The sequence below is a fragment of the Xiphophorus couchianus genome, chromosome 9, assembly GCF_001444195.1.
Source record: "Xiphophorus couchianus chromosome 9, X_couchianus-1.0, whole genome shotgun sequence".
Classification (NCBI taxonomy): domain Eukaryota; kingdom Metazoa; phylum Chordata; class Actinopteri; order Cyprinodontiformes; family Poeciliidae; genus Xiphophorus; species Xiphophorus couchianus.
The window spans coordinates 19,536,561-19,556,257 of NC_040236.1; the positions used below are offsets into that span (position 1 = coordinate 19,536,561).

General features: G+C 38.5%; 1 protein-coding gene across 3 annotated transcripts in view; it reads left to right on the forward strand.

Moving 5' to 3' along the window:
• Positions 1-19,697, forward strand: part of dab1a (DAB adaptor protein 1a) — a 260,379-nt gene that overhangs the window by 77,046 nt on the left and 163,636 nt on the right. Inside the window, exon 3 of one of the 3 annotated variants that reach the window (XM_028028174.1) lies at positions 14,994-15,089. The exons of the other annotated variants lie outside the window; for them this stretch is intronic. The gene's annotated coding sequence lies outside the window, so the exon portion shown is untranslated. The remainder of the gene's footprint in view (positions 1-14,993; positions 15,090-19,697) is intronic. 3 annotated transcript variants of the gene reach the window in all.

Genomic DNA, 19,697 nt, shown 5'->3' on the forward strand with positions numbered 1-19,697 from the left:
TAAATTTGAACCATTCCTAACTGGGTAAGTGTTGAGTGTGTATTGCCTCTGAAAATGTGTTTCTAAAGATTTCTTCCATTGTTATGTGTTCAGGTGGATAAAAATGTTTTATGCAACTGTTTATCAGAGGAAAAGCCTGAGGGCTAAAATCTTTCTCTTTCTCCCTCTCTTTCCCTCTCACACACATTCATACACCGACCCACACACATGCCCTTTAATGAAATGTTAGCTGTTATGGAGTTTTGTGCTAGGTTTGTGTGTCTCGGGTTTTGAGTCTTTATTAATAATGACTTAATATTGTGTGTGTTTAGGGGGAGTTGGTGGTGTTTGGGTGCAGCTGCAAGCAGGCTTCCTTTTATTACTTTATATATTGTAGCTCAGCTGGAGAATTAATCCAGAATCTTCCCTCTGTCTCTGTTCCAATGTGTGCATGAGTTTCTGTGTGTACCTGTGGTAGCTGCTGTCTAATTATGTAATGTGTCACTCTGCAGAGCGAGACAAAATCCACACTCTGCTTGCTGTCACTCTTATCATTAAGATATCACACCTCTGTGTTTGGGTAGAGGTTTAGCATACTGCAATGGAAGTGTGCATTTATTATATTACTAGAACCCTGTGATGTTGCTTGTTTCATCGTCACTTTAGAATCTCATGGTTTCCCTTTCAACATCCATTGCCTTGTCATTTTTCACTCAAATCTGCAACTAAACATTTTGCAAGAATAATTTTTTTTTTGTCTGCTAAGCCTCTTATTACTGACATAAATCACTCAAGCATTAAACCTATCTGAACTTGTGCATTAAAGTAAAGACGTGCTTGTACTTCTATGAATTTTGTTACTAGCAGTCAGTTTTTAAATGAGTGACATCTGGTCTTGAGTTGAAAATCTGGAAAATAACTGCTTCACTTACATGCATATGCTTACATTTACTTCATTTTTCAAATTTCTTCTTACAATATGCCGTTATATTTTATGTTTTGGTTAAAAGTTCCTATTCTGTCTCCGCTTTAGTAGAAATGTTAAGTTTGTTTTTCTAGTAATGTATTTAAGTAATACCAAGAAGAGCTACTGGAGACAAAAGATCCAGTTCAATATATTTTCTGTGGACACAACACAGGTTTAAACATTCATGTCTGGGAGTCTATACTTGGCTGAAGGATTCATATTTCAAGAGTTGAAGGGTTTACAAAACAAAAACCTTGTACTCCTGTCGCAACATACAAAGATAAGGAGATGAGCTGAAGCCTGATGCAAAGCTGCCCATTGGTCTGTCTTCAGATTATCTGGTCATTTTTAGTTAATTTTATTAATGTCAGTCAATGCAAACTAGATCTGAGATTGACGTTCATTTAATTTTCTGACATTTTTCAATGAATCTGCATTCTGAGTGACCCGGAAAGGAATTTCTTCAGGATTATCATTTCAACCATATGAAGCGGTTATTAATATATTCACATTTAAGACCAAGAATGTAATTTTCATTCTTCCAGCATGCTATTGTGCATCAGGCTGGCATTTCAAAGCATATGATGATATGAGGCTTGAAGTTAATTGAATTTCAGCATAGCCTGTGTGCTTCTGATGCAGCATCATACTCAGGTTGATGTCCAGCAAAGCGTGGCTGTTATATATTATTTTGTAAATGTCAAAGTCTGTAGTATGAGTTCCGTCAAATGATCCTTTAGTGTGGCAGCAAAAACGGAATTATTATTTTACTTAAAATTGTTTCTAAATTATGCAGATGTTCTGTCTACGCTGGTGAAGTTCAACTCAGTTCATCATGTGGATAAGACCATTTGAAGGCACACAGAATCTGTATGAAGCACTTAACTTCCATCATCACACAGTCGGGTAATCATTAATATGGGAAAGCGTAAATCACAACAAAGCAATGGTCTTTTATTGCAGAATGACAAACCTAAAATCTACAAACTGAACTTAACAGGCAACATATCTTAATAAAAAATACACTTTCTACTCTACAGGGTGGGACATAAGTTTCCATACATTCAGTATATATATATATACATATCTTTTATATATATATATTGGACAACCGTTATTATTTTTGTGGGACTCTGTAATCGCTGCACGTCTTGGACCACTTCGTGGTTGATCTGCAACATTTCCAGTTTTCTGAAACTTGTAAATAAGTTTTGCCACAGTGTCGTGTGTGATGCTCGTTCCATGTTTTCTGTTAAAGTTTTGTGCAACCATGCGACTGCTACCCGATCCAGCCATCAGTACAATTTCAATTCTTTACTCTTTCATGAAGATCCAAGAAGATGCGTTTGTCAAACGCATCTCCTTGGGTATCTGAAATATGAAAGAAATATACATTTCACATTCTCCTATGTATGGAAACTCATGGCCCACCCTGTAGATGCTTTTCAAAAAGGGACGCTGAAACATCTTCATTTAAGTCATCTTCCTTTCTGAAGAGCACAACTCAGTAGGGCTTGATTTGATGTGAATTGGTGCTTTGCAAACTACATTTAATTGAATTGAAATAATTAAAAGATCAAAACATGATCAGACAGATGAGTTTCTGTCTACCGATCCACATTGCAATCACCAATGCAATCACCATAAAGCCAAGTTTGGTGTTAAATATGTATTAAAGTTGCATCACTGATGCATTGTTGTAGATGTAGGCCACGCTCCAGCAGTCCACTAAGAACAAACCAGATAAAAAGGTGGATCCAAACAGCATCTTGTTGCAACACTTGTCAATATAAAATCTTCCTGGCAGGACCAGCGTTAGCATCTTTTAATGAATTTGACCTCCACATCTCCAAGACTGCATAATGACGGGGACTGGAGTGCCATCAATGTACCTCTGTGACTGATGTAGTCAGAAGGTTGCCAACGCACAACAACAAAGGCCTTGCTCTCTGACAGACCCTGTGCCGGCTCTTTTTAAAATATGACTCCAGGTGACTTACACTACTAATTAAAATTGATTTCAGAGGATTGCTGGTTTTGTGCCCTTCAGTAATAGCTCTACTGTCTCGGTGCACTTGATTTTTTTATTCAGTTTTTTTAACAGCTTTTTGAACACTCTCATATTTACTCCTATTTTTCTCTTTTGTGACAAGATGTTGAAGTATCTGCTAATGGTTGCAATACTATTGCCATTTGTTACAATTTAGTGTGCACTTATTCTCATACAAACTTGCAAAAGCACACATGTAATCACAGATACACACAGACGCTAGGACTTCCCAGCATGACCTTATTAGACGAAGTCATCATCGTTAGAGGGAAAAGCTAAGTACTTTTGCAGAAAATGACACTGCTGTTAATGAGGACACTGCAAAGACTTTCGGAATGAGCATTAGATACCAAGATGGAGGAGATGAAAAATGGATGTGGGGCTAAAAAAAACAGAAAGTAATGAGAGAAAAGGTGAAAATGATCTGAGCACACAGTAGAGGTGGGTGTGACTGCCAAGCCAAAGCTGTAAAATGTCTAGTGGGTTCTCAGCAATAGAGAAGAGAACAAAGGCATCAATACATCAACACCTCGTTCTTCTTGACCACCTGTATCTCTCAAACACCCTGTCAGAGAAGAAGGTGGAAAACATTTTCCCTCGAAGCCATTCCCTTGGTTATTTTTATGGCATTATTTTTCTTTGTCTCTCAGATGTCACACACTCCGTAGTCCTCGGCCTGCAGTGTCCACACAGAGTTCAGAGGCAGATACTGGGCCGTTTGCAGCTCTGTGTGAGATTACGTATTGTTAAAATATTTTTCCACTATATAATTATTTTCCACTAATATAATTATATTCCTCTACACCACATCGTGTCACTTTACAACCTCAATGTAAAATGGGATTTTTTAGGATAAAGAAATCTGAACTGTGCAGTGTGCATTTGTATTCAAGCCCTGAAGATCATTTTAACGGTAATTACTACTGCTAATATTGTTAGGTTTGTCTCCACCAGCAATGCACATTTAAGGACTGGAAGTTTTATTAATTCTTGCACAAAAGCTCAAGCTCAGTCAGATTGGTTGAGGAGAAACGGTTACTAAAAATGTTCAAGTATTCTCACAGATTCCCAATCAAATTTAAGTCTGGACTTTGACTGGGCCATTCTAATTCAGTTGTAATTGAACCTCGACAGCTACCATCAGCTCTTTTGCAGATTAACAGGATTTATTCTCACATTTATCTCAGCTGGCCTTCCATTCATCTCTCTCCAGCTTCCCTTTCTGTATTAAGGACAAAAGATCCACAGATCATGATGCTCCCTCCATCATGTTTTGGTGGAGATGGTGTACTTAAGATAATGCACAATAATATTTTTGTAATTTATGGAGGAGAAATGAATGGGATTCATGACTAATAGTGGCATATTTTTTATTCACACTTGAGTTGTAGATTTTTTTCTGCTCATTGAAATGTTCACTGATTTTATTTAACACACCTATAACTCCCCTTGCATAAAAGCTGTACCCATACCAATAGTAAACTACACTTATGGATGTTATGTAGGGGTAAAAGAGTAATGGAGGCTGTATACAAATGCATATCCAACTTTTCACATTTTTGTTTGTGATAATCCTATTCGACAACTTTGTGTCAATCTATACAAGAACAATCTTTGAGGTTTGTGGCTGTGACAAAATGTGGAAATGTTTTGTGGGATATGAATTTCCAATGTGGCTGTGGAAGTGATGGAAGGAGGAGGAGTGTTTTCAAACCATGTCCATTTGTGTCCATCTCTTTTTCTCCACAGACTTCTGATTAAATGTCAGGCCTGTAGATTGATGTTCTCTCTGATTCAACATCACAGCAGGAATGAATCCCACTGCAGCTCCCAAAAAGCCACATGTGGGAAAAAAAAAGATGAAGACGATGCATATAGGGTAAAAAAAAAAAGTCTGAAACCGAGTGATTTCTTTTCAGTGACACGCTGCACCAGTCCTTTCCCCATTCACCACACAAACAAAATCCTGCAGTCCATATTCAAAATGGAATGAGAATGCATGAGGGAGCATCAGTGGGACAGGCCAGGAGGTTAAATGCTTCCTTTTTTTCTGTGGGTAGGGGTCGCACACTGGTAATGCGCTGAGTGGCTGGCAGTGTGCCATACAGAGGGCACACCACTTTACTTCAGTTTCAGCAAAGTGGAAGAGTGCAGTAGACCTCCAGTGTGAGTGTGTGTGCATAAATGTAAAAAACAACAACAAAAAAAACAGAACAGTGTGTGTGTGATTTAGATGGTGATACAGAGAATAATGCACCTCTGTTGCAGTTCTGGCAGTCATCCACTTTTTGGAGACTCTTTTATCAGACAAGAGTGACCTCACTAATTTGCTTGTATACACTTTATTGCTTGACTTGCTTGCATTTACACATTTAACAGGATGATGATTCCTAAATAATAAATGAGCCAGCATTTGATTCATTAGCTGAATGTTGCTGCTTTTCAGTATAATGATAAACATTTACATTCTGGGTTTTAATGTGAGGGTTTACACTTTTTCACATTGTAAACCATCACAAAAAATTGTAAAACAAAAATTTGATTTCAGATTTTTTGCAATTTATGTAAACATGTAGCTGTATGTATAACTTGCATCAGAACCTCTTGGAGCTGTTCTTGCAGGTTAATACATTTATGTCACCATTTTATCTTGACATGCCACCTTCATAGGCTTTTATTGATGCCAAATTATTGTTATTGCATGTGCACAGTCTGCAGTTACTCCTGCTTCAAACCAGCTAAAAAACATGACTGCCAGGTTAAATGGTTACTTTAAAAAGCCCTTAGATATGAAGGTATATGTGTGTGGTTGTTTCTCTTGTATGTCTCTGTGTTACACTATAGTGGACTAGTGATCAGTCCAGGGTGTTTGGGCACCAAACCCACTTTGTGCTGCAATGACAAGTTGGTATAGACAATAGATGGATGGATGGAAGTTCATGTAAGTGTGATTTAATCCCAACATGTATGTAGCTGTTATCAGAGAGCTCAGAGGTTTGATGGAATACATTTGTTTTATTGAAACAGCAACTTCCAAAATGGCTCTTTATAACTTTTGCTAAAATAATAAAGAGCCAACCATTATTTTTAAATAAAGGTAAAATAACAAACATGGGTTTTAGCAGTTTTTCATCGACATTTATCAAACATAAATTATCTATCATGTAACATTTGTTTGTTGAAATTACTTTTTATTTAGCCGGGCTCGGGGCAAAAATGGCTGTAACAGTTTACGTGTCTTTCAGTGGCTTTGCAAGGCAGTTTAATAAATTTTACTTTGTTTTTACTGACAAACTTATTCCTTTTGTTGTTTGATTGTAGCATCTCCGTTTTATGACATCAAGTTGCAGTCGATTGTTTTGCTTGACAACTGCTTCACATCGACTTCAGACATGACTATTGGACAGTTTGGTAGTCGTCTTGTATGAACACCTAAAGATGGTGTTATGGATCCAAGCTGGTGTGTTTGGTAGAAATCCAACGTGAGCTGATGCAGCACCGTCTGTGGAAGGCTGATGGACTTGGCTCTTTCTACAAGACCACAGCAGATGTAGCATCGCTGCATGGGGCTGAAGTCAGACAAAAACTTCAGTGCTGATGTTTTATTGTTTCTGACTGGAATTGAATTGTGCTTTGCTGTGTTTTTTTTTTTTTTTTTCCTGACCAGAGGACCCACAGGGACCCATTACAGACCTGTTGTGCAGTTTCAAAGGGCCCAGGTATCAGTCGAGAAATCCAGCTGGATGTTACTCAGCACTTTACAAAAACACACATTTCAGCCTGACAAGAGTCTGACAGCAGCAGGTGTGATTAGTGTGTGCCAACAGATGGTGGAGAGCAGAGATGGCACGGGGCTCAGAACTGTCTTCACTTCCTGCTCGTCTCTCTTTATGTACATGAATCTCAGCTTGCATCACACTGAGAAATGCCTCCAGCAACATCTTTCCTGCTGGTCTGTGTTCTTCAACTCGGTCGGATGCAACAGATATATACAGTACAGTACGCTGCACACAAACATCCCTTTACTATTCGCATACTTTTTCCTCTCCGCAGGGATGTCCATCAGATGTGTCCCTACCTTGCTGTCCATCTGCCTTTTTTTTTTTTGTCGTTTGGTGACTGTATTTGTGTTTGCACACAAGGCTCTCTGCGGTAAAATGCACACTCACTTGATGTATATTCTAAAACACACTAATTAACAGCCTCATTAAGGCTTAAGCAGTTCTCCTGCTGAGGCTGTGAGATAGGCACTCGCACACATACGTATGCTGAGGCCTGCACTTGTTAGTCCTCCTTTTCTGTTTGTTCTTCTTTTAATTATGTTTGATACTGCACATATTAGTCAGTTGTCCTTTTGAAATCCCTGCTGTTTGGGAGAGGTCTTACATTTTTCATATCTTCCCTGAAAAGGTTTCCCCAAATGTATAAATTTATATGAAAAAAGCAGGAGCCATTCTTTAATTAATCCACTGTGGGGTATGTCTGTATCTATCTATCTTTCAGTCTGTAGATGGAAACCATCAAAGTTTCTTCTGCTGCCCGTTTGTTCATCAATAGATGGATGGATGTACAAAGTACAAAGCAAGAGGAGCTGTGGTGGTTGCTACATACAGTATATTACTGAGGAAGCACACTGTATCCGCTCTGATTGAAACTAAAGCTCACCTTTGAATTTATTTAGTGCAAATATCAAAATGTGATCATTAAAAGGTGAGTAGTGCCTCAATCTTGTTAGAATGAGCACTTTCTGGGTAGAAAAAGAAACGAACAAAAAAACTCAAAACTTTAATGCTAAATTTTTATCTTGTGTTTGTTGCTTAATTTTCTACACTGACGTGATTTAAAAACAGGTGCAGATCCTCACATAGTGTGGACTTTATGTATATGGATGCATTTAGTGCTAGTAGCTTGTGTACAGCAGTGCAGAAATAAAGCAGAAAACATGTGTAAATTATGGCGCAAATTGTTCTGCCATGTGCATTCTGCCAAAGTCTCAATATAAAATTGTCCTAATAAAACCATTCATGCTGTATGTGAATACATTTCTCTAAATCAAGAGTCTTTCCCTTAGCAGAAGAGTTGAATATTTTGATGTGACTGCAGTGAGAGAGACTTCTGTCAGATGGATTAGCACACCATATGGAAATCCCTTCACATGGGAACCAAGCAGCAGCATCTTTACACCCATGCGCCTTTTTTTTTTCACAGGTCACTCTCTCAATCTGTTATTGTCTGCACATGATGCACATATGTAAATATGGGGAAATACTCCCAGTGCAGCTTTCACAACACCTCACTATAACAGACTGTTTGTTACTTGCTGCATTCTGCCTACATAACGCTGCTCCCACCAGGGGACTTGTTGATTCCATAATTTAGCCCTTATCTCGCTTGTGGAGATTGTGTGAGTGTGTTTGCTCTTAAGCAGCCATTCTTCCACCTGTAAACTGGGCTCCTGCGACTCTGCAGTGCTTTTTTTCCTCCCCCTTTCTTTTTGCCGCCTTGATTTGTTCTATTGTTTGTCTTCAGAACATTTTCCATTTGCTACCATTCTCTGGTATTTTGCAAAATCACTACATTGCATTGAGTGGGTGGTGCAGTGAAAAGGGAACTCGCAGGCAGCAGATTATAAAAATCACATTGTGTTTAGTCAATCATCCAAGTAACTTACAGTTTAAATGTGAAAGTTAAACTTCAGTGATTATTGATGCAGAAAGCTTTCTGCAAAAAATAAAGGAGGGTTAGTAATTGTGGACTGACTGGCCTTCAGCAAACTCACATTTACAGAAGCTAGAGGCTGAGAACTGAGACAGGATCAATGCTGCAGGTCCTATTTACATTCCAATCGCAGCCTTTTCTGATCAATTGGTGCCTCTCCTCCCCTGAAAACCAGCACTGGTGCCTCTGATTGGTGAACACATAAGACATAACCCCAAACCTACTTCAGCCTTTTTCTTTCTTTATTCTTCTGTCACGTACGCGAACGTGTTCGAAACTCCCCTTGAAAAACAATCCAAATGTGTTGGATCGAAGCTCAGTCAGCCTGAAAGCGGGATCTGCATTATTTCATGCTCTGTAGCTTAAATTGATCACAGAATAAAATGATTAGTGAAGGAATCTTTCATGTCGTTATTTTCCTTTTTCCTAGTATCGAACCTGCTTGAATTCATTAGCGAGGAGATGCTCCCGTCCTTGCATGCGAGTATCTGCGAGACGAGTTTTGATCTTTAAATATGCAACCCAGTACATATTAACCAGAATCATTGATTACATTTGTAAAAATAGAGCAAAAAAAAAAAGATTTTACAAAGAGGTTATGTTTTCTGTACTGGCGTGTTTAGAATAATGACAGAAAAGTCAAGAGTCTTTGATACGTTTTACAACAATAACATTTTTAACTTATAGACCAACACAAAGAAAACATAAACTGTGAAATATGTTTGTGTAAATTGTAAATATGTAAATTGTGAAATATGTGTGTGAAATTCAAAAAGATGGATTTATTTTAATATCCAGAAGACCCAGAATTAGTGCTTTGTTAAACCAGCTGTATACATCTAGAGAGTGAATTTTTGCCTTATCTTGTTTGCTGCTCACCACAATGTCTGAGCAGCAATTTTCTAGTCTTACCACAGCTTCACAATTGGATTTAAGTCTGGACTGACAGGAGCTTTCTGGCCTTTTAATAGGCTTTGATGTAGAGTATGCTTTGGTTCTTCCTGCTGTGAGGTGCTTCCTGAGGTCTTCACAGAACAGCTGTTTTTATACTGATACAAAGTCACACACAAATGGACTGTGTTTACTAATTAGGTGACTATAGAAGGAAATACTTATACTGGTTTTAATTTAAAAGCATTTGTGGAAATGAGAAGGAATACAAATGCATGTCACACATATTCGATTTTTATTAGTATACAAATTATGCACTGGATTGTGTTGACTAATCACCCAAAATCCCTGTGATTTTTTTTTTTACTTTTGGAAGCAGTAATCTTAGCGGTATTCTTACTCTGCGAGGGGAGCAAAGGAATGTTGCTAAAAGCCGTTTCTGGGTTACATAAACCATGAATCTCTAAACTCCTCCTGTGTGTTGCTGCAACATTTGAAGCCATTTAGAGTCATTTAGAGTCTTGTTTAAGCCACCTGGTGAGAGTAAGCCTTGTATTTGCTCTGTTTAAGCTTCGTTGTCAATCAACTCCACGGGGAAATGTCTGGTTCTTTTACTGCTAAATGCTCCACTTCATTCTCAGCCTAACCCTGTTGAGTTTCTGACATAAACCATACATGGCAGAAAAATGACTTTGGAAGAGAATCAATAAAATAATTTTTTAGACCAAATAGGTTGGTCCTTTTTTCCCCACATTGTGTATGTAAAGTATTGGATATAGAAGCAATTTGAACGGCGTCCTCACTGCTTAACGTCCTATCAAGCAAGACTGTTATTTGTTGTCAGAAATACTCTATTTTGCACTTTTAACAATACACAACTGTGCTTCATTCTATCACTGTATAGATTCTGTTGGATGTTCTTTTGATCTCAGTCCTGTATCTTCTATTTTCTGTTCAATTTCACACAATCTTTTCATTATCTGTGTTCACACCATCGGCTAGAAATGTCCGCAGTCTTTTTTTTTGGGAACACAAAGTGGTAGAACCATCTGGTCTGACAAGCTAAGATTGTTCAAGGGAAATACTTCAGAGATTTTGACTCTACTTTGAATGCAATTATAAATATATTTATTTCAGCTAATGCACTATACACCAGATAAAAATCTATTTGCATTTGTGTCAGTATCCTTTGCACAGATCGTTATATTTGTGAACATACTTTTTTTGTTTGCCTTAAATATATCCAAGCACAATTTGTACTTGATGTTGATGCATGTGTAACATTTTATTTGTACATTTCCTGTTAATTGATATTTTTATGGTTTTCACTTTGCATTTTGTTACATCTTCACTGTTTTTACTCACATGTTTCGCTACTGTTCTCGTGCATTTGAAGTATTTGCTTGGTTTTATGATTGTGTTGTACTTAACACACATACAAATGATGTTCTGGGTGCTGAAGTTTTTTTTGACAGTCACATTTTGTCCCACAGGGGTTTCTGCAGGTCTAAAATAGATTTTCTTAACATGCATAGTCAATAAAATGCCTTGCTCCTACTCACACTATAGAACAGTTTGCTTAAATGCTATTTGAACCCTTGCTTATTTTCTTTTCTGTTCAGATATGACTTCATAATCAGACACCTAAAGTATACCAGAGCGGTTCTGGTTAATTGTGTGCAGACAACACGGAGAGAAAAAAAAAAATTCATTAACTTTGCCATTTGGTCTGAACGTCAAATTTTAATGCATTGAGTTTCAGCTGCCTTTGTGTCCGACTCTGAGAGGTGTGGGGAAAACACCTTGTTGAGGGGAAAAAAAGATATGAAGGTAATCAACATAGTGTGCATGGTCTTTATGGAGAAATTGGAAAATGGTCAAAGTTCCCAACAATTCTAAAATGCAATTTCAGGGATCGGGTTGGGTCATGCATATCCCTGATGCAGTCTATTTTACACATACACATTATGGCGTGTTGACAAAATCTGAAAATACCTTTTTAGTCTGGATATTGGAAAGCACAGCATTAATGAACAAAACTTTGGCAAAAGCCTGTCACAATGTGAAAGGATTTGATTGCAATGTGTAAGCATCAGCTGCTTAAGATTTGTTCTGTCTACTAGAGGTTTTCTTTGAAAAATGCCCCAAGACTCTATAATAAAATTGTGAAAGATGTTTATATGCAAAACTGAATCCATATGCATATCCATCACAAAAGACAGATCCGGAAAAACCATGCATGCAAATTTAAGTGGGTGGTTTGAGTAAGCTGAAGAAATGAGGAGGAGAACAGTTTTGTTTAAGATTCTCTAAACGACCTTTAAGTGATGGCTTCACGCAAGATGCTTCGCCACAAATATTCTCACACACCCATCTGTAAACTGCTCCCGCACACTCCTCCACGCTGCGTCTGTGTCAATATGTTTGCTCTGTTTGGAAGCGTCGGGTTTATTTTGTTGACTTATTTTCTGCATCAGAAACAATCGCTGCAGATATTGCGAGGGGGATTAATTTTATGCAAATGTATGCAAATAACTGTGTCACAGAACTTCATCCGCATTGGTGCTATGCAAATTGTGTTTGCTAAACAGCCACATTGGAAGCGTCCGTAATTCCCAGCCCCCTCACATCCCACCCACCTCTTAACTCGCTTCCCAGCCCAAACTCTCTGCATCCTCTTTCTCCCGCCAGCATATCACCAAGGCTTCAGTGTCTGCTCTTCAGTCTCCATTAATCCTTTTCCAACCTTTTTCCTCTCCTGGCCAATGTCTCTGCCCAGACCCTGTCCCATCCGGCACCTCTGCCCAGCCCAGCCTCCCCTGTAATCCTCCTCTTCTTCCTTTCCTCCCCCTCTCATGCGTCTGTGTTCTGCATGGCTGTTAGTGGTGTGAAGAGCTGCTAATAAGGCTTGAGGAAAATATTGTCATAGTGCCAGGAAAGTGCAGAGCAGGGAGCCATGCAAGAGGCAGCCAGAAAGGCCTGGCATCGGACTCGCTAATGGAAGGCTAACAGAGCACCAACAAGAGAAAATTGAGAAGAGAAAAATAAAAACGTGGAAAAATAAATTGCGACATCAGGGCTTCATAGACAGGATGAAGGACTGGAAGATGAACGACAGATTGAATCCGCCAATATTGAGGGGAGTCATACTTTACTGTGTGTGGGGCTGATTGGGTGTATTCTTTCTGAATTTATGCCTCAATCATCTTTTCTAGTTTTCCATTTTATAAGGATGTTGCAGCACCATGCGTGATGCGTTCCCCCCCAAACGGCAGGGATTATGTGCATGTTTTTAAATGTAAAGGCCTTCTAACCAACAACCCACCTTAGTTTTTTAGAGAAGCATATGCCATAACCCTCAAAGCAAGACTGAGATTCCAGCTGCTTAAGCCTGTGTACTTTTTTTTTTAGTAGCACCAATTAGGGTTCCCCAGCTCCAAAACAGTGATTTTACAAAATGAAACCTTGAAAAAGAGTTTGTCACACCGTGATTGAAGTGCTGAAACGGTGCTGCGTCAAGCTGTATGAGCTCCATGTGGTGCACTGAGGCAGTCAGTCACGGGAATATGGCTGAGAGGAAAACTATTTCCATACTGCATGCAAGCAACAGCCAGCCACAGTCTCACACCTAAATGGCATTTGTGAGTAATATGCTTTCCTTTGCTGCAAATGCAAGCAGTGCAATACAGCTAAGTAATATCTTTCTGCAGAGCAATACTGGCTGTCAGCATTATATGGATGAGTTGATGTCTGGGGTGTGCGTGTGTGTGTGTGTTGGAGGAGGGTAGATGTGTGTGTCTGTGCACGCTTGTCAGATCCATTTAGATAGCAGGTATAGTGGTTGGAATGAACTGTTTGGAGAAAGGGGGACAGTATTTCGTTAGACATGCATCATTACAGTTTGTGACCAGTCACATGGTTGATGTTTCTGAGCCGTTCCAAAGGGACTGTGAAATATTACAGGCCCAAAAGGAAAGTGTCGCCAAATCTAACGCATGCACAAAATTTGCCTTTGTGGCAGTTACGCAGTCTCATGGTTAACCTTCACATTAAAGTAACATTCCAGAGTATTGCACTTAGCACTTATTTTTGCAGTTCGGTATGTCAGGAAATGGAGTATTGTGCACATTCGGAGTGTCTGCTAAATTTATATGCTATGGATTTCTAACAAGGAAGCCAGAAGCGCAACTTAATGTGGACTTGGAGGCTGTGGCACAAAATATTCATTTGCAGTCAAGCTAGCATTGTTGTATTTATGAGATCCACCAGCTAGAGTCTGCAGGTGAGCCATTCTGTGGAAGTAACTGTGACAGGCTTTGTCTGGTTTCCTGGGCACATCTCTCAAAACCTGAAAAAAGTAGAATTTTTCATTTATTTACTTATCTAGATCAAATTATTAGCATTTTTTGGCCTCTGTTACACATTATGCCCTCAGCCTTTCTTGCTAATCCAGATACCGTGATTGTTGTTGTTTGTGCTGTTATCACTGTCTGACTAATCGGATGCCGACTGCTGGGATAAGCCTGCCAGTTGGCTGCTTACTGCAGGTGATGTTCTCCCATTTGAACACTTGCATATTTATTATTTTTTTAATACCCAGCAATGGGAAGTAAAAAAAAAAACCCTCCAGCCTACAACAAATGGCCTTAAAATGGCAAGTGTTCAGATTTTGCCCTGGTTAATTCATCAAAATCTACCGCTGGAAAGTGAAGCAACAGTGATTTATCTGTAAATGGTGGCGCTCATTCACATTAGGTTTTGCCTCATCAGCAAAGCCAAATTAAAATCCATTTTTTTGTAATGAAATATCCAAATACATAATTGGTTCGTATTAATGTGTTGCTTTGATTTGGTTATATGAGCGTACTTTTCAGTGAACTTAATCTATTTTTGATAGTTATTTGTAGTCATATTATACATTACATTGCAAAAGAGCTCATTTATGTTTTTTAAAGTGCAATGCTATGTAATTCAATGTAACAATGTGAGGCAAAAAAGATAACATACTTTTGCCATAAAGTAAACTCAATTAATTAATAAAACAGCTACCTCTCACAAGCAGATGCTGTCCATATGTGATGCACTTAAATAAAATCTGAGTGCACCATTGGAGAAAAAAAAAACCTTCAGGGCTACAAATGTGATTAACACTGATTCAGTAACTGAGAAGTAAAGTGCTTTTTCTATATTGTGAACAATAAAACATCTTCTGTCATTAAACATTTAATGCTGTTATAAATTAACACCAGAACCTCTTATAAAATATCACTAAGTAACATAGTAATGCTCGATATCTTTACAGTTTACAAGGCAATGATATCTGTTAACTGTCTCTGAATGAGTAAAGCCTGCAAAGAAGCTGGAATCTCCTGCATTTTGCTTTTGCAGCTCGTCACTCAAGACGTATCTGAACCTGAAGCAGGTGAAGCTGGAGCGCTACCGGACCTCCACTTTCACAGCATGTCCATCGCTCCAGTGTATAAGGTTAGTCGTGCAAATTTAAACCTACCTGTTGTTGTTATCTAAAGTGCAAAGAATAATCTTCATTGTTTGATTGGTGTGTTGACATAGCTACAGTCTGATGCTGAGTTTAATCTTTTGTGTTTAGGCTTGATTTGTTCACAAATACATCTCAGTAAATAATAACCCTCATGATTGTCCCAAATTCTACCAGATGTGTATTGAACGCAGTTAGTGGTGGCGATATGTTAAACAAGAAAAGAGGCCTTAAATCAAATTTTGCTTAAGGCTTTGTATACGCTTGATCTAGCCCTGCATGTGTAGGTATATCAGCAGTTTTCGGTTAATCCTGAATGCAGAGATGATGAAAAAACCAACATCAAGTTTAGCAGAGGTAAATAACTTGCAACTATTTCTTTTCCATCTGGTTGTAGTTGTCTTGAGGTGCTAGCACAGCAAATTCAGAATTGTTGAAAAAGAGGGAAACAAACATTTAATAAACTAATGAACTTGGAATGATGCATTTGACAGAAACTTAAATATATCATAGTAGAAGATCAGCCCCTCACCTGAGCTTACAAAACACCCTTTACCAGCAGCATTACAGCGTGATTTGATAACACCACCCTGGCTGCAGCGGCTCATCACAGCTGCTGAGAGGGTCATCTGCATACGGTAAATATACACCATCCAGTGCATGAACACAGGCTACGACCTGAGACTCCACAGACCTGTGAGCACTAGCACTCACAGGATTCATTTCTAGAACAGTTTGTTCCCAGCCACTGTTAGGCTAGTGGCACAGGACCTTAAAGAGGGAAAATATTTCACTTCACAACCCACTCAGATACTGGAAAATTAATCTGCTTCACACCATCTCATAAATATGCTCAATAGTCTCGCTTTTATTTCATTCAGTTTATGTAGTGCTTATTTGTGCATCTGTATGTGTTTTTGTTTTGTATTTTACTGACTGGGAGATACGAATAAGAGCTTAACTTCTAGGTATAGCAACAAAAATCTATTCTATTATTACTTAACATTATACTAAACTCAAAAAATTGCTTATAAAATTTCACTTTATAAATTAAAATAATTTTTTTGATATATGTTGGAAAATGATGCCTGAATATTCTTATGTTTCTACTTCAAATGACCTTTTCTGAAATTCCTGTCCTGTTCTTTGTAAAGGTAACAGGTTTTTCTATTTTTTCCTTTGTCACAAAATAACCACCTGCTTTCTGATCTACACACGCTTAACGTTGACAGCTAGTTTTTTAAATTTGCTCAGCTTTTTACACTTTTCTTGAGTCCAGTCAGTCACCTCCATGTTGTCACAAAGGCACCTCTTTCTTACACAAAGCCTAAAAATCATATTGAAGTCCCGTGGCTGCTGTTTAGTTTAGAGTGAGTTAAAACATTGTTTATATTGGTGATTGATCAGCTGAAACTGAAATACTTACCACTGAATGTATGTCAGATTTTATTTAAGTCTTAATTCTGAGTGTTTTTATTCACCAAACCCTCATGTATCGTCTTTCCAATGTTTTCTGTCAAACCAACCTTCGTATAAACTTATATGGAATGAACAATGTAGCCCCACTCTGTGCTTCATTTTAGCAAGAAACAAAAAAGTCTATATCAGAGTTCAACCCAGAGCTGGTGTATTATTAAACAAGATTTTTTTTACTTTAATTCATACAAACAGAACCAGCACCACAAAGGGACAGTGGAATATTCAAAGCAGCAGAAAAGCATAGAAACACACACAGAGTTAATTAGACAATACAGATGTGTGTGTCAGTATAATGGTGTGGCACTTGGTGACAGCCACTGCGCTGACATCCAAACCTAGAAAGCCTCCGGCTCTGTGCTCTGCGCCTGCATGTACAGACTCCAGTGTCTCCAGCTGCTCTCATCTGTCAACCAAACAGATAACGGCTGTGCCACCATGAGCCGTTGCTCTTTGGTTATGACATTTCTCTCAGTGTGTGTGCCTGTGTGTGGCTGTTTGTTTTCCATTCTAACTGAATGACTCCAAACCAGCAGTTTCAGAAAACGTATGGTCACACATGAATCTTTGTGTCCCTATAAAGAGGGCTCATGTTGTAACATTATGTTCTATGCTTTCTTTTTTGCCCACTCTTAGATCCACACAATATATACTGTTACATTTGAGAGAACAAAGTGAGTTGAGATGGATGGGAGGGCAGGTTATTGAGCTAAAGACTTGCAACATGTGGTGAACAAAATGTGAAAAAAGTATGATGGAGTAAGACAATGTTGGGAGTTTTATTCCTCTGGTTGTCAGAGGTGCTGCATTATTGATGTGCTCAGGATCCCACATTGTTGCCTGGATTCGTAGTCTGTCACGTCATGTCCTGTACATCTCCGAGAGTGTGCGTATGTGCAAACCACACGCGTGCGCTGTGGTTTGCACGTGTCCCACCGGAGCGCTACCTGTCAACACCTCCATATCACAGGGAGCTCAGTCGGCGAGAGTACTGCTTTTCTTTTTTGCGCTGACCACTTGGGAAGGCTGGCCTCGCACACCAGTTCTTACGGAAAGCCACTTGTATGCCTAAGACGGTATTTGTTTTATACTGAGGAGTCTCCTGGGCCTTGATGCTGTTTCCACTGCGATTTGGCTTTGTCAGCCTGCAGTGTGGAGTTTGGAGAAGCTCTGCGTGTTCGAGTGTTGACACACACAGTGTCTGAATGTCTGACATCGAGCGATGGCCCGTCTGCTCTGAGCTTTGTCTCATGAATTCTTTACAGCAGACAGGATGGCCTATTAGATACAAACACAGCAGCACATGATCAGTAAGTTTATGTCACACTGCGCATCTCCCTTATCAAATCAAAGGATTGTAACCAACTCTCTGTTCTTTCTTTTTTCATCTAACTGAAAGTATACTCGTCTTACACACACTCTCCTCTATTCATACCGCAAGACTCTTTTTAGAACATCCTTGTAGGAAACATTCAGCTTTGTTATTGAGTTTGTATGATTACATGCCTTTGGATTTATTTATTCATAACAAAGAGCTGCACTGCTCAAAAATGTTGTTCCTTATTTCTGGTCACCGATTATTTTTATTTTTATTTTTTTACAGCTTTGATTTGCAGTCATGGATTGTAGCCAATTTTAATTTACTTTGGCAACATGAATTGACTTTCTTTGGTCTTCATGCCCACAACCGACATACAGTAGATCTTCACAACTAACATAAGGAAGTTCAAAGACAATGGTGAAAACATTTTGATGATGGAAAAGAGAGAAATGTAGGGAAAATGTGGCTTATTTGTTGAAAAGTAATAATGTGAAGTCGTCTTTTCCAAATATCATGCAACTCTAATCTGTATATTTGTACATTTTGGTGCACCTTCTTAGAGAAGGAGGGAATTAAATACATCATAATGAATAAACTTAATCTTTTTGATTATAACTTGTCTTAAAAAGTATTAATTAAAAGGTAAAAGTGAAAGAGGTGAGACTGCCAATGATTGGGTGTAAAGGAAGTATCTAAATTTTAGACAGATGATTGATGAGGGTTCTCCATTTATATTAAACTCTATTCAAAAGTCATTAATCAGCAGAGACGGTTCAGCATAAATTGAAGAAATAAATTCATTGACTCTGGGGGAAAAAATACAAAGGTCTGGAACCTATAGTAGATGCATGTGACCTTCAAGCCCTCAGGCTCTACTGCATGAGAGAACCAGCATGTCAATAAGATCAATAACTTGATGAGCTCAGCAGTCTCTCTGAAAGCCATTGTCACTGAACAAACTTCGCCACAGCATCAAGATACTTGCATGGAGATGTTCTTAAGCACTCGGGAAGCCAAGTTTGAGATTTGTATAAAAACACCACCAAGTTTTCTCTACACAAAGTTCATCTTAGACAGAAAGTCAAAATCTGTGACCAGGTTACATGTTTTATGCTTGTGTCTGTCAAGCATAAATCCTGAATGTTTTTTTTATTCCCTGTTTTTAAGGGAACGCTGATCTTCCCAACATGCCTCACTGTTCTGTGGGAAAAGGTGTTCAATTAAATTTTTAAGTGATCAAAAGGATTTTGATCACTGCTTAATAAAGAACAGCTTTGCTTTCTTTCCTCACCTCGTGTTTTCTGTGACACATTATGATCTGCTGCCGGCCTGTCACTTAAGCAGTGTATTAGTTGTCTCCTTTGAGGTGCCTTTTGTCAATAGCCTCTTTTTTGTCTGCTGGCAAACATGTAGCTAATTACTGTGAAGAGCTTCAGTAATGATAAAATGGAACAAAAAACACAAAAGGGCTCTTTAATGATTTGTGTAGCTTAACGTCAGCAGAACATTTTTTTAAATTTATTTATCATTGAGGAATAATGGATTGCTTCTAATTTACAATATAATCTAGTTTTATTCATCGGCACATCTTTTGTGCTGAAGCACATTAAACAGAGGGAGGTGTAATGTTGTTGAAACAGACATGCTTAGCAATTTCAATTAAACCGCAGAGCTCACAGTAAGTTACTGCGAGGAGAGTAATAAACATGTTTGACTCAAATCATATTTTACAAGTGCTTTCTCTGGTTTTATCGCTGTGACCTTAACGGATGTATATTCAGCCTCTCCCTTTGGGCTC